Source organism: Antennarius striatus, chromosome 11 (genome assembly GCF_040054535.1).
Source record: "Antennarius striatus isolate MH-2024 chromosome 11, ASM4005453v1, whole genome shotgun sequence".
NCBI lineage: Eukaryota > Metazoa > Chordata > Actinopteri > Lophiiformes > Antennariidae > Antennarius > Antennarius striatus.
Genome location: NC_090786.1, coordinates 2,567,501 through 2,582,902, shown reverse-complemented (window position 1 = coordinate 2,582,902; position 15,402 = coordinate 2,567,501).

The following is a 15,402-nucleotide window of genomic DNA, read 5'->3' as shown; positions in this document are numbered from 1 at the left end:
ACCCAGCCGCTCCGATGTTACGTGAGAGATCAATCGTAGCGGTAACTTCACGAGGGCACGATTGTTCGAACTCAACACAGCTAGATATTCTCCAGTTGTATCGCGGCGTCACATTATCGGCCTTTTCGCGTCTCCTCGCTCCGCGTGAAAATGGTTGGGCGGAGAAAATGCCATGTCTGGCAATAATAAGACATCTGGGCCTTCACATAATTCGAGGTGCCTGAATCGCAGGAGGCAAACGAGGAGGCAAACGAGGAGGCAAACGAGGAGGCAAACGAGGGGGCAAACGAGGATGCAAACGAGGAGGCAAACGAGGAGGCAAACGAGGGGGCAAACGAGGAGGCAAACGAGGAGGCAAACGAGGAGGCACACGAGGAGGCACACGAGGAGGCAAACGAGGAGGCAAACGAGGAGGCAAACGAGCGATGTCTGCTTTCAGTCTCGCCCTCCGTGGGTACAAGTAGAGACATGGCAACCAAATGGTGTGAAATGTCTTCGAATCGCCACCCAATCCATGACTCACCACCTCCTCCGTCCCTGGATGTAAACGGGATACACAACCCCCAAGAGGAGGGGCGGAGCCAAGGGTATTCATAGCAGGAGGCGTGGGGCAAGTCTGCAACTCTGAGAACGATCTGTTAACAATCAACGACATCAGAGAAGCCTTTCACTTCTGTCGGCAGCAGAAACCACAGCCGTTTAAGAAATAACAATCGGCACGCACGCAAGACGGAGTCTGCACGCCGTCTGCACGCCGTCTGCACGCCGTCTGCGCACTACGGCCAAAAAGGTCGTTGTTTAAAGGAAGAATTGTCTGCATTTTGTTTGCTTTTCTTACTTTTATCGTCTGTTTTGACGGAGCAGGGTCTCTGTTTCGCGTTAACACCCGACTTCACACTCAAACAGGAATCTTCTCCAAAGACTAAAATAAACCGCTTAAGGCCTTCTCCACAGTCGATACAACTAATTTGCACGTCGATGTGTTTTTTTGGGGTTTTTTTGCAAGTTTTTTTTTTAAATGTATTTTTTATTGTTTTCACACAGAAAGTGAATATTACACAGCAGAAGAAGAGGAAGTTGTGGACGCTCCAAACATTCACGCTGTGTGCATTTTTAAGAAGTTTGTTAATGACAGGAAGAATAAAAGGATTCCATCAAAGTTGCAAAAAAAAAAAAATGCACGATGCATTGTTAGCTGCGACGGTCAGATCCAGTGTGTGTGTGTGTGTGTGTGTGTGTGTCGGAGAGTGTGTGGCCTGTAAATAGCTATGGCAGCGCCGATGCTGCTGTAATGCCATGTGTAGTCCTGAGGGCCAGATCACCAGATGGCCAACAAATCACTGCCAACACACAGATCCGTGTGTAACACACACACATTCACACTGGTGGGACTTAAACCTCTGAAGGCCTCATTTCAGGCCTGGGCCACGGGTGGAGCTTTGGCCCACCGGCGGTAACCGTCGGACTCAGACAACCTGGCAACCGGCAGGCGCTGGGCCGCACGCATGCCAGCTGAAGAGAGCTGGGAGGCCGAGTGTTTGTGCAAAACCGCCCCCCACCCACACACCCACACACCCCCACACCCCATTATACCCCCACCACATGCTCCGAGCAGCACTGGTGAGATTTGGGAGTTTTTGCAAAGTTGTCTTGAAGTATAACGTGACCGGCTGAAACAAAAGCTTGTTTTTAGCAGGGAAAAAAAAGTTCAAAGGTTTGTGTATTTGTCTGTGTGTGTGTGTGTGTGAGTGTGTGTGTGTGTGTGTGTGTGTGTGTGTGTGTCTGTGTGTGTGTGGGTGTGTGTTGACAGATGTCGAGTACATGTTGGTCCCTTATGTAAGAAGATGGGAGCTTCTGTCTTACCTGAGGCTGCTGTGCAGCTGTCCTGAGCTGATCGCTGTCCCTTCCCACAGACACCATGTGTGTGTGTGTGTGTGTGTGTGTGTGTGTGTGTGTGTGTGTGTGTGTGTGTGTGTGTGTGTGTGTGTGTGTGTGTGTGTGTGGGCCAAGCAGAGAGTTTTCTTGCTCTTTTCTAGCTGTGAGAGTGAAGTAAGACCTGATGGTGGAAACTGTTTTTTGTCTCCTTCAGTCACGTCTGTTCCTGTTAACGCGCCCGTTTATCAGCCGACCTCACGGCGACACGCGTGTCCAAGGTTTCAGTGACAGAATGAAGTCTGACTGAAAAACAGCTGAAAGCAGTTCGGTTTTAAGGCGACGGCGCTGAAACGCTAGGTCGGAGTCGTTCCATAAAAACTGTTTGGTTTGGGAGCGGGACACGTAATAAAGCTGTCAGTCGTTTTTTTTAGTGTCTAAAACCACTGATTCAAGTTTAATTGTTAGCATGAGGTAAAATACAATTAAAAACATAAATATACAATTTGAATATTTTTAATAATACATTTTCTTGTCCGCTCTGAGCATTTTTTGTCATTCATGTCGTAAAACTCGAAAAAAAATTCAATAAATCACACAAATTTATTGATTTTATGTTAAAAATACTTTCCTCTTATATTAAAATGACTTTTTTTCACTTAAAATATCATGATTTATCTGAGTTTGTCAATTTCATTTTCCACCCGTCACACGAGACAATGTTGTGCCAAAAACGCAATCCACTTCCTGTAAGTGAAACCACTAACAGGAAGTGACATCATTCAAGAGTTTGAAGAAGAGAAGTTCAAACAACGGTGAGTTTTTGAACATTTTTGGTAGATTTTCTCCACCTCGCCACACAAAAAAAAAAAAGGGTGAAAGAAATTTTTCATCAAATTTTCAAATTATATTTATATAAATTATGTTGTTTTTATGTAGTCTCATGCTAACAACAGTTAGCTTTTCGCACATCCAGAATTTCTTCTTTAGATTTTCCACCCCGTCACATTTTACCCTGAGAAAAAGGTTAAAAAAAAAAAAAAAGAAACCCTGATCTGAAGATTTAATTTGCTGAAAGACTAAGAAAATGCCTGAACTTGAAAAGTACATTTTATTGCAAGTGTTAAATATTCTGCATGGTATGAAATTTAAAAAATTCCAAGGTTCAATCCCAACACTTTCCAAGGATAATAGAGCGACAGCCACCTGGAGCGAAGCCTTTACGCCTTAAACCGGTTATTATCACCGACGATATGAAGGAATTATCAACTTTATTCTTATGCATCGCCTTTAACGGGCTGAGATGGAAGAAAAAAACGTGAAACGCAGTCGAGAGAATGCTCCTAAAAATAATCATTTTAATGAACACAACCACAGGAAGTGTCATAAAACCTAACAAAAGACTCCGATGACTTCGTTTCTTGTCCCCCCCCCCCGTTAAGTATGAGTGAAAGAGGAAGAAGAGGAAGATTAAAAAAAAAAGTCGGATAGACGGGTCGAGAAAAAAAAAACACCAAAAAAAAAAAAAAGACAAGTAATAGAGAGAAAACATGAAACGGTGCAGGACAGGAAAGGAAGGGGGGGGGTGATAAGAATTTTTGAAAGACGGGCTGAAAAAAAAAAAAAAAAAACCCAAAAAAACAAAAACGACATGCTTGTGGATTTACCGCGGCGGCGGCGGCGGCTATCAGTAGCCACAAGCTCCGGCGCGAGACGGCGTGACAGGTGTACGTTTCAGCAACTTAAACAGGGCGGATTAAGCCAGTAGTGGCTCCTCTTCATATGCATTCCTTATGGGAGTTAAGGCCATTTGAAATGCAGGGCCAAAGGCAAGATTACCGGCTCATAGGCCCGTGGAGAGAGGTGTGCTGCAACTAAAAGCCCGGATTTGAATAATTGTGGCAGGGCTTAGCACCCGGAATCAGCACGGAACAGAACCAATGGATTATTACGCACACACACACACACACACACACACACACACTCACACACACCAACTTTGGAGGGCTTTGACTTGTCTGACTCAATAACTCACAGTATCACCATATGTATGGGTGTGTGTGTGTGTGTGTGTGTGTGTGTGTGTGTGTGTGTGTGTGTGTGTGTGTGTGTGTGTGTGTGTGTGTGTGTGTGTGTGTGTGTGTGTGTGTGTGTGTGTGTGTGACTGGGACGGGTTGTGTCATTCCCACCGTAACGTTAACACATGTGGACGATGTTCAGCTCTTCCACTGTTTATTATGTGTGTGTGTGTGTGTGTGTGTGTGTGTGTGTGTGTGTGTGTGTGTGTGTGTGTGTGTGTGTGTGTGTGTGTGTGTGACAGATCATACTTTTACGAGCCCGAGATTGTGTTTGAATGTGTGAATTTGAGTGTGAGTGCGCTTTTGTGTATAAACAAGTGTGTGTTGGGCTGCATTTGTGTGCGTCTGCCCTGCGTGTGTGTGTGTGTGTGTGTGTGTGTGTGTGTGTGTGTGTGTGTGTCAGCTTCCGATGCCAGTGCCTAAACACAGCAGAGCCGATGTTCCAGCGCCGTACATTCTGACACCGGTTGAAGGCTTAGCGGCGCCGGAGGTGCGAGACAAACCGACAGACGGACGAGTGGGGGGAGGGGAAGGGAGGATGAGGAGCGGAGGAGGATAATGAAGGGAAGGATAGGATGCGGGGGGGAGGTTCAGGATGTTTGAAGCAGGTATGAAAGGGTGGGTCACACCTCTGTCTGTCATGGGGGGTGGCATTAGCCCCTGTTCATACAGGTTTTAATGCAGCCCTGGTGCTATCTCTGACCACCACATGTAGTCACTGCTATGTTAGATGCTAACATGCTACGCTATCAAGCTTCTGAGTTGAACGTAATAGTTTTAGGGTCCTAGTGCAATTTTTGTTTTGCTTTTACTTAAATAATTCTTAATATTTTTCATTTGTGAGCTTTTTAAAAAAGGGCGGGAAATCGTCAAATTGGAGAAAAAGAAGGAGGCGGCATCGGCTAGCAAGATAAAAAGCTCAAACCGAAACTGTCGCGAAGCCAATTTTGACGTGTCGACCGACGGATGTCTCCCAGACGGACTTCCCCGAGCCGGGACCTCAGGACCCCATCGTATGCAGAGCAGCTACGCTAACCGCACGTTTTAAATGGTGTGAGAAACACTCCGACAACACATCAACGCCTACCGCGGAGTCTCGAAAACCGCGGAGGGCTGGAGATACGAGAGGGCAAACACCCAGGAGCAGCTGTGATGCGCCCCCCACGTACGTACGTGTACACACAAGACCTAAAAAGCGAATAATCTGTCGCTAATCAAACTGTAAAGATCCGTCAAAGATCAGTCAAATATGAAAACCATCGAACTTTGAGGTTCGATTTTTCTTCAAAAATGACTTTTTATCCACCAAACTTTAAAAACACAGACGCCTGAAAAGATGCTAACATGAATATCCTCGTCGTTTGCCGGTGCACCTCAATCTGGGACCCCGTCAGACGCGGTAGACAATGCATTGTGTTCAGGCGACACCTTAAAAAGAGGGAATAACACTGAATCGTAAATATGCGAGAAGAAAAGACGGGATTTGAGATTGAAATACGATGATGAAGACGGTGAAATCGCGCATTCTTTACCCCGACGGATGAGCTCTGGGATGTCTTTGACGAGAAGGGCTTTTTCAATCCGACAATGGGGGTGGTGGTGATGGGGGGGCTTGCGCCTATTGTGTGAAGTAGCCTATGTGGAGCGCCATCCTCTCGCCCATAAAAGGACATATTTTATTAAGGTGTGACTGGCGCCGTCCCGCTTCGTATTTTGGAGAGGATGATGGTGCAGTCTTCTCCCGTCTCGGCGGCCGATCTCGTCTTTTTCACAGTTCCCCAGACGGAGTCATGTAAATCTATCAAGTCATCTGAGAGATGCACCGGCTTCGGGTGTGATAATGACTTGCAGAAAACTACCATGGGGAGAGGAGGTGCCTGGTACACACACACACACACACACACACACACACACACACACACACACACACACACACACACACACACACACACACACAATATGTCATCCACACCTCTCTACTCAAGGCTACCTAAGCAATCTCCTTGCTCGTCTGGACCCTAACCTCTACTTCCACCCCTCCTTACTGTGCCAGCTGCAGATTGAGGTGGCAACACTCGTCATAATGCCGTAAAGGAGTGGTGGGGGGTAGTTTTTGGGTGGCATTGCCAATCCCATTGCAATCCGGGGTACCCATCCTGAGCTGGGAGGTCTCAGTGGGTAGCTAGGAGGGAATGGGCCAGCCGGGGTGGTAATGGAGTAAATAACTCAAATGAGGCAGAGTGTGAATTACTTCTCTGATGGGCTGGAGGGGTCCCCGCTGTGAATCTGACCGGGGGGTCCGGCTAGAAAGAGCCCAGGAAATGTGGGGAAATGGGTCGGGGTGTTGGCAGGGGTTGCAGGCGGCCGCGCATCAGCAGGGATGGGGTGTGTGCGAGTGTTTAATACAGGTGATGATGGAGGGTGGGTGGGAGGGGGGGGTAAAATTGCTGGAGGCAACGCTGCCGCAGCAGGACCGGGGGAGTGGCGGCCGCCCAGGGGATGAACGGTCGGACAGGGAAGAAAATTTGACTTGAACAGACGCATCCCGTTGGTCTGTTTTGAGACGACTCGCCTGTTTCTGGGTTTTTTTAATTCCTCAAAACCCACTCGACTGCAACGCAGAACAATTAAAAGAATCTCCTGGGTTACAGGCCATATGTAGATATTCCACGGATGAACGGGACCGGTAGCCCCCGTGAAGCCCGGATTCAGAGCAAAAAAGGAACTTCAATAGCAAAGGGATGATTGAAAACCACTTCAAATGTGAACCTGCAACCTTGGGCTTCAAAGGGAAACATATTGCGTGAACTAATACAACCAGGAAAATATATGAATACATTTTCCTTCATTAGGTGACCTCGAAGTAGGTTACATGGTCATTTCTATTCTGCTCCGACCCTCAAGTTCACATACGCCTCTGAGCAAGCATTGGGCAAACAAAGACTTCAATGGCAGTCCCTCGGAGTAGGAAGACTCTACTTATCATTTCAAAAGGGACAGCCCCGCTCACCCTAGCACCTCCATACCGACGGACAGGGAAACACAACACGGGAGAACACAAGAGGTCCAACCGGAAAGCTGGTCTTGCGATGGAAAACACGGGCAGTCTTGCGGACGATATCTTTCATTGGGTTGTCGCCTTGCCCTGACCTTTTGCGTTATCAATAATGCATCGCGGGAGATTTGTCAAAAGCATGAAAGTTAAATCACAGGTAACATCCATCTGGTGGTGGGAGTCAAGCAAAAGGCGACGGCGTTACCATAAAACGCTGCTCTGACGAGTCAGAAAGTGGCCAATTTGGCAATGGCGAGACTTCTTGAACGGCCTCCTTGACCGCGCTTCTTCCTCAGTCTTCACCCTTCATCTTGCAGTCGTGCTTCTTCCCTATGAGGGCCTTGAAGTTCTGCAGGGAACTTTCTTCCCTGCACACCAGAGACTCTCCCCTCAATGGAGAACTGCTTTCTGGCAGCAAAGCACAGCTGGACAAGACAGCAGAGACCCACGGGATGAAAAAGAGACACGGTAATCCACACACAAAACCACCACATAAAGTTCTTACAGCGATGGCTCGCCCGCCTAGCGGTCGGATCAGATTTCTCCTGGTCTCAAATTGAATGCAGGCTCCTACATGAGGAGCGGTGGCTGCAAAGCCTTCAGTAAGAGAGAGTTCTACTGAGGGAATATATTCCTTTGTTTGGTTGGATTTCAGGTGGATAGGGAAGTAAGCCGGAGAGTATGCAGGTATATCCAGAAAATATGAGATTCATAAAGTCCTGCTTGATGCCGCTTCCTGTGTTTGGGGTTTCTTTTGTGTGCGAAATGCATGTGTGTGCATGTCGGTGTTTTGCGCATAAATTCGGCCCGAATCCGAAAAGGTGCGCCAGGAGGAGACTCGTGCTAATTTTTATGGTGTACGTAAATAAGAAAGTTGCCGTTTGTTCACGTGAAGTGAGATCCGAGGGCGTTAAAGGCTCGCAGGTGTGAGTTAGGAGGGAGGAGGAGTGTTTTAACCCAGGTGGAAACCATTCTGGAAACACCTGGTTTTCTTTCTCAACAATGAAATGTTGAGACGGACCGAAAGACGATTTTCTCTTCAATTGGTTGAGTCGCGAAAAGCAAGCGCGATCATTCCAAAGACTCTTTTCCCCTGGAAACGTCGCCAATATATTTAAACCTTTAAACTCAAGTAATACATAAAATTATACATAATTTGCACATATTAGCATAAAAATAATGGATTGAACCACATTTTTCTACCAAAAATCCATCAAAGAAATATCAATAAGACGAACCAAATTGAAAAACGCACCAAGTTGGGGATGAAATTTAGCTGTAATCCTTGTAACAAAAGTGTCTGAGCCAACGCTCTGATGATGACATTCCTTTTTCTCCCCTTTGCAAAGTCATGTCAAAGTAAAAGTGGTGAGCTGACAGGACTTACGCGGAGACAAGGACATCCGACAAGGACACCTGTAAACAATCAGTCCCAGGTTTTTTGATAGATCCGGGGGTCAGATGTGGATTATATTTACCTTCCTGCACTCCCAGGAAACGGCTGCCACTCGCCCTTTAATGTAATTACAGTTGTTTGCCCGCTGTTGTAGCTGCGAATGTCTGTTTGTCACCAACGCCAAATATCGTCTGCTTAATGGTGATTGAAATATGGGTGCTGCCTGTCTCGGAAACCACTTAATGTCAACATGTCAGAGGTATCAGGGGGGAACTAAGTCTAAAACTACTGGACTGTCAAATCACAAACGCCGTGGGGGAACAGATTTCTCAGGGATCTGCAGCCGATGAAAAGAATCAGCAGAGGTTTTGACAGGGATTTCATTTGGCATCGTTCATGTCTCCAAATTAATCCCGCCACAAAATTATGGTTTCCTTTCATCCCCAAAGTCCCATTTCCATGGCTACAGTGTGTGGGGAGTAAGAGGGGGGTAAAAGAGAGAACGAACGAGGAGAAAGGAGGAACGTGTTGTTCTTTGATTTGAATTAACGTTTCAACTCATACAAGGAGGAAAAAAGGCAGAATCTAATCTTAACAAAGACCAAATTACATTTTTTTTTTTCTTACAGAGGTTTTATTGTTTAATGCAAACGGGAGGGGGGGGGGGGAACCAGGAGAAAGAGAGTTGCTCTGACAAAGAGATTCAGTGGCTGGCTCGTAATTAAGCTACAAGTTAAGACATTTTAATTACTCCTGGTTTTTTTTTTTTTCCCGTCTCTTTCTGCCTGATGAAGATGGCGCAGCAGCGAGCAGGAAATGGACCATTAAATATCTGCAAAAGCAGATAGAGGCAGCGCAAAGCAGAGTTTAACTCACTCCTTTAACCGCGGAGTCATGCATGAATCCTTCCAAGGATATTGTTCGAGTACTTTTTAAAAAAAAAAAAAAAAAAAACAACAACTCGCGCCTTGTGCTGCGCCGTCGGCCGTTAAATCCCGATTTGTTAGAAACGACTTCCGACGAAAACAAACAAAAAAAGACGACATTTGGAATGAAGTTTCGTGAAATGACAGTCAAACCTCTTCGTACGTCGTTTGGAGTTACGTCGTTCTCGGTTATATGTTGTGTTTTTCCAAAGAAAATAAAAAATAAAAAATAGACGGAAAAAAAATCAAGTTTACGTCATTTTATTCCACTTTACGCCAGTCAGCCACAAATATTAGAACCGTAAAATCATTAGTAAACTGTTAAAAACAGATAATATCATGTTACAATAAAACATATAATGTATAATTAGCCTTTAGCAACCCCCGTGACCCACAACGAGCTAGAAACAGTTGATCTATCCTTCTATCTATCTTGAGGCTAATTTTAATTCATTTACCTCAAAGAGTGATAACAATAACTCTATTTATGCTAAGCTAACGTGTGTGTGTGTGTGTGTGTGTGTGTGTGTGTGTGTGTGTGTGTGTATGTGCCGGTGTGTGTATGTGAGTGGGCGGTTCTACCCCCAGTATAGCCTCTCTTTTTTCTTTTTTTTTTCCCCTGGCATTGAACTTGACCCCGTGTGACCCCCCCCTATAATGACTGAATTGAAAACATCTCCCTTTGGAATGTGTGTGTGAAAAGAGGCCTTAACTGCCTTTTACTACCTCTGTGCTCGGTGTGTGTGTGTGTGTGTGTGTGTGTGTGTGTGTGTGTGTGTGTGTGTGTGTGTGTGTGTGTGTGTGTGTGTGTGTGTGTGTGTGTGTGTGTGTGTGTGTGTGTGTGTGTGTGTGTGTGTGTGTGTGTGTGTGCGTGCATATTGTTATAAACTCTTATTTACATAAACAACTTCCTGTTTTGTCGGCTAGGACACATCAACAGCGTTAATCGTACCGCCGTCAGTCAATGAGACGGGTCGTATCAACAAATAACAACAAAACCTGACGCCGAACAAAACATGACTTCATCCTGTTCTTATAAAACTATCCTGACTGGTTTCCTTAATCTGGAATTTCAAAAACAACAACAACCTACCATTACTTCTTTACATGCATCTAAATAGGCACAGGGTCGGACTAGACGTTGCCTGACAGGCGACACTCAGGGGCAAAAACCCACAAATCTTCAGCCACAGGTCTAACAAAACTGAATTAACACAAAGACGTCTTTATTTCACTAAATCTAATGTTATTGTAATAAAATAATCCATAATCCATCTAATGAATAGTGTAATCTATAATCTGGGTTTATATTCCCATTTTGTGCTTCAGTATCTGGTTATTTGTGGAGTTACTATAGATTAAAATCTATTGATCGATCAGTTGATCAGTCACACATCACACACCAGACAACGGTTTGTACTGACACTTCTGAACGCACCATCGTTCAGTCGCTCAATCGATCAATCAATCAATCAATCAATCAATCAATCAATCAATCAATCAATCAATCAATCAGATCAATCTGATCAATAAATCAGCATTTTTTTGTAATGCACAACAACTCAGATACATGAAAAGAGCTTCAGCAGTGGACGGTAAAGGTAATAAATGCGTGTGTGTGTGTGTGTGTGTGTGTGTGTGTGTGTGTGTGTGTGTGTGTGTGTGTGTGTGTGTGTGTGTGTGTGTGTGTCTCTCAGGTAAAGATGACGGAGTGTGATGTCGAGGTGTGTTTGATCTTAATGCTGATCCACCGACAGTTGACGCCATCACCATCCATCACACACACACACACACACACACACACACACACACACACACACACACACACACACACACACACACACACACAAATTGACATGTCAGGGGGAGGGGCTAGTGACAGTGTGCTGGGAGGGGGGGTTCATGAATAATAAACAGGAATAGAGAGAGGTCCAAGTAGGGTAGCTGTCCCTATCTTTCTCACACACACTCACACACACACACACACACACACACACACACACACACACACACACACACACACACACACACACACACACATCCCCCATATAACCTCGCCCCTGTGCTGCCCTCACCCCCCCATCGCCCCCCTCCCTCCTGAAGCCCCATGTTTATGCATGGGCTGTGTTTCATATGTATCGGCCACATCATTTCAGCTGTTGTCACGGGAACTGATGACACAGGCTGCATTAAGAGTGATGACCCGCCTACAGATTACTGTGCTGTTGGTGCGCGCACACACACACACACACACACACACACACACACACACACACACACACACACACACACGCACGCACACACGTCCCAACGGGACCTCATAGCAGCAGCGTTTCAGCCTAGCATCAAAAATGTAGGGTAAAAAAAAAAAGAAAGCAAAAACCAGGCACTCATACACAAAAGGCAGTAGGCAGTCAAAACAACCCCCCCCAACACACCCACACACACACACACACACACACACACACACACACACACTGACCTCAACTAGACGCAGTCTAGATGCATTCATGTTGCTGCAAATACGTTTTGCAGGGAGACGTGAATGTTATCGATTCAAACAAGCAGAAAATAAATAAACGCATCGTCGCCAAAAAAAAAAAAAAAAAAACAGCAACAGGAATGAGATGCAAAAATAAATTTCATCATAAACTTATTAGAAATGCATTGAAATTAAAAAGGCGTGTGCTGATGGTATCTGCACACCTACGCACGCAGGAAACCTCTGCAGAACCTCTGGAGGCCTCAGGTGAGGATGAGGATGAGGATGATGATGATGATGACGATGATGATGATGATGATGATGATGATGATGATGATGATGATGATGATGATGATGCTTTCAGCTGTTTGCATTCACTTTTCTGCTCCCAAGGCAGCGGCGTACGATTTTTTTCACGCGTCTCCAGGAAGAGTTCGATTGATAATGGTTACGAGAGAATCACAAGGACGTTTAAAAAGGTGCGTTCAAGTACAGGCGAGAGAGACGTAAAGATGCAACCTGAGGCTTTAGATTTCTAGTAAATAAACCTTTTGTCAGTTCACAATGTGTAAAGAAAGAAAAACACAAAAACACACACAGAATAAACACACACACACACACCGGGATGAATTCCTTTCCAAACAATTTAACAAATGCAACGTGAGAAATTGCACGATAAGGCCTTAATTTTCTCAAAAACCGACAGTGAGCCTTATAATGCAGAAAATACTGTAACTATCTAATTATCCATCTTTCTTTAACACGGCAGTAAAACAATGCTGCCGTCTGAAATGTGTCGCCGTCGATTCACGGATGCTAAGCTAGCACGTAGCATCCCTATTTCCTACTTTGCCATCCAGATTAATTGTCTTTAACTTAAAAGCTGCATCATAACTTTCTTTGCGCGTTTTTACATCATAAGGGGTGAACGTGATGTGAAAAACGTCTCTTCAAAATACAATCAAACTATGCTAGCCTCCTGCTAGAGCGCCCCCTGGAGACAGCTAGCCCCATAAACATCTATAGATTAGATTCGCTGTTATTTAAACTGCAGGATTCAAAGCGTGTTAAAAAAGTTGCATCTTATACACTCTTATACACTCTTATACACTCTTATACACTCTTATACACTCTTATAAACTCTTATATACTAATACTCTTATACACTTTTATACTCTTATACACTCATACACTCTTATACACTCATACACTCTTATACACTCTTATATACTCTTATACACTCTTATACACTCATACGCTCTTATACACTCTTATACACTCTTATACACTCTTTTTCCACACTCTTATAGATTGTTTAAAGCACTTTTGTGTTTCACGGAAGTCCAAGACTCTCAGAACACAGCACACTTCCTGATGCTGTCAGCCAATAGCATGTGTCACGTGACTACTTACTAAAAATCCGCAATGGAGTGAAAACATACATTTGAAGCATGAATAAGTGAGGGATTACTGTATAATAATCTGGGATCAGGAATTGTTTCGGGAACAGAAATATACTCCAGGATTAATTCATTTTTCCCATGAAAGTAACGCGATTCGGAGCAGAAAAACCAGAACCAGAAGGAAAATCTTTGATTTTGAAGATGTTAACGGGAATTAACGAAGAAGGAAAGACGAAAAGACGTGTCGCAACCCGGAATTAAAACACGCATATGCGCGTACGGTATCCCGTGACTACCAACTAAAAATAATGTAGTGAACCTCCCTAAGGAAGCACCAAAAAGGAAGTCCTGAATTTTAACAGTTTATAAACCCGTTAAAATGCCTCAAAAGCAAAAGTCAGACTAAAAAGCCATCGCAGCCTCGCTCAAAAAAAACCATCGAATTTCTTGTTTCGGAGTTGTTTTTCGGATCGGGAACAGAACGTCGAGGAAACTCCAAGGAACGAAACGACTTTACCGTCACGGCGCGCTCGCGTCGGACCTTAAGATATAAAAGCCAAAAGTGTTCCGGCATCCAGCCTTCATCACGGATGAAAGCTCTTCGTTTGTCCTGAAAGAGAGTTTCCTCATAATGGAAGCGTTTGTAGTCGACTCGCAAACCGCCTTTGATGAATGCGTACACTGTAGGGTATTAAATCCATAGCAGTGCGACTTGATCCGGTATCATCGTCGCCTTTGTTTTGGGAAAACGCATTCAAAGAAACTCGCGACTGCGTCTGTCAGATAAATGAGTAAAAAAAAAAAAAGAGATTTCTCTCTGAAATGCGCCGAGGAGGAATAAAATAATAGTTTATTTAATAAACGTACTTGATGAAATTCCAACAATCGCAACTTGTTTTATTCTTTCATTCATCTTCATTCATCCTTTCTGACCTGTGGTTTTATTCACAGGTGACTGAAAATAACCAAAAGATTCAAAAATGCTCTTGTTTTTTTTACCCGGAGGAAATTGCACATATCCACTGCTCAGGCATTACATAATGAATAAATAGTGGATTTAAAAGGAAAAAAAAAAAAGCATTAACCATCATTTTAACCAAACATTAAAAAAGCTATGCCTAAAAAATTCCACAAAAATCCACTTTAAGGTACAAGGACTTAATTCCTCACGTTACTATCGTATAAAATAGACGGTTTAAAGAAAAAGAACTACTTCCTGTTTCTGCTACTTCCTGTTTCTCGATTAAAGGAAGAGGAAATGCTGTCTATAAATGACAAGTGATGGTTGGTGGAAGTTATGGGTGAGATATGGGGTCAGTGTGTGTGTGTGTGTGTGTCTGTGTGTGTGTGTGTGATGGTCCACCGAGATGCCATCTTTGTTTTCCAGCGACTCAGACATGAAACAGAGGTGGGGAAGAAAAAAAAACAAAAAAACAGCGATCCTGATTCGGCGTCTCTCTGTCATTGTGTTTCACATTTTCTGTCACTTGCCCACATAATGAAGTTTTTCCTCTTCCACTCGTTTGTAGTCGAGCGAGAGACACCAACTGATCCGTCCTTTTTTCCCTCCACCTCTTTCTTCTTCCCATTTCAAAGCGGCGTCTGTCGGAAAGGAGAGAATACATAATGTATATCACAGACGAGTGGAAAAAAAGAAGAAAAAAACAAGACAATATGAATAATTAATAAGCTGCGATGCATATGTATAAACATTTCCATATCAAATAAATATATCTGGTTTTTATGAAAATATCTGTTTCCATTCTTTTTTTCTTTCTTTTTTTTGAATACTCAATTACTCGGGAGCTTTTTTCTGATCGTCTGCGATGGGACGGCCTCTCCGGCTCGTCACCCATCAAAATGACAGCCACTTTAAAGCGTTGAAGTTAGCGGGAAATAAAAAATAAATAAATAAATAAATAAAAATAAAAATGAATGTTCGTCGGTTCAGAATCAGGTGAAGCAATGGAACCGACAGGTAAAAATAGATTCACCTCCCGTCAAGTGGAATCAGCTTCAGAACCGGAGTTCTAGACGTCAGCTCTTGATTTCAGTTTGTCAAAATGAGCTGGAGGAACGTCAGCCATTGGCTGAAGGCATCGCCATGGCAACCTTTGTTTATTTACACACACACAAAGCTCTGACAGGTTAATGTTTTCTTGACATGAAGTTTAAACCTTTCGATGGATT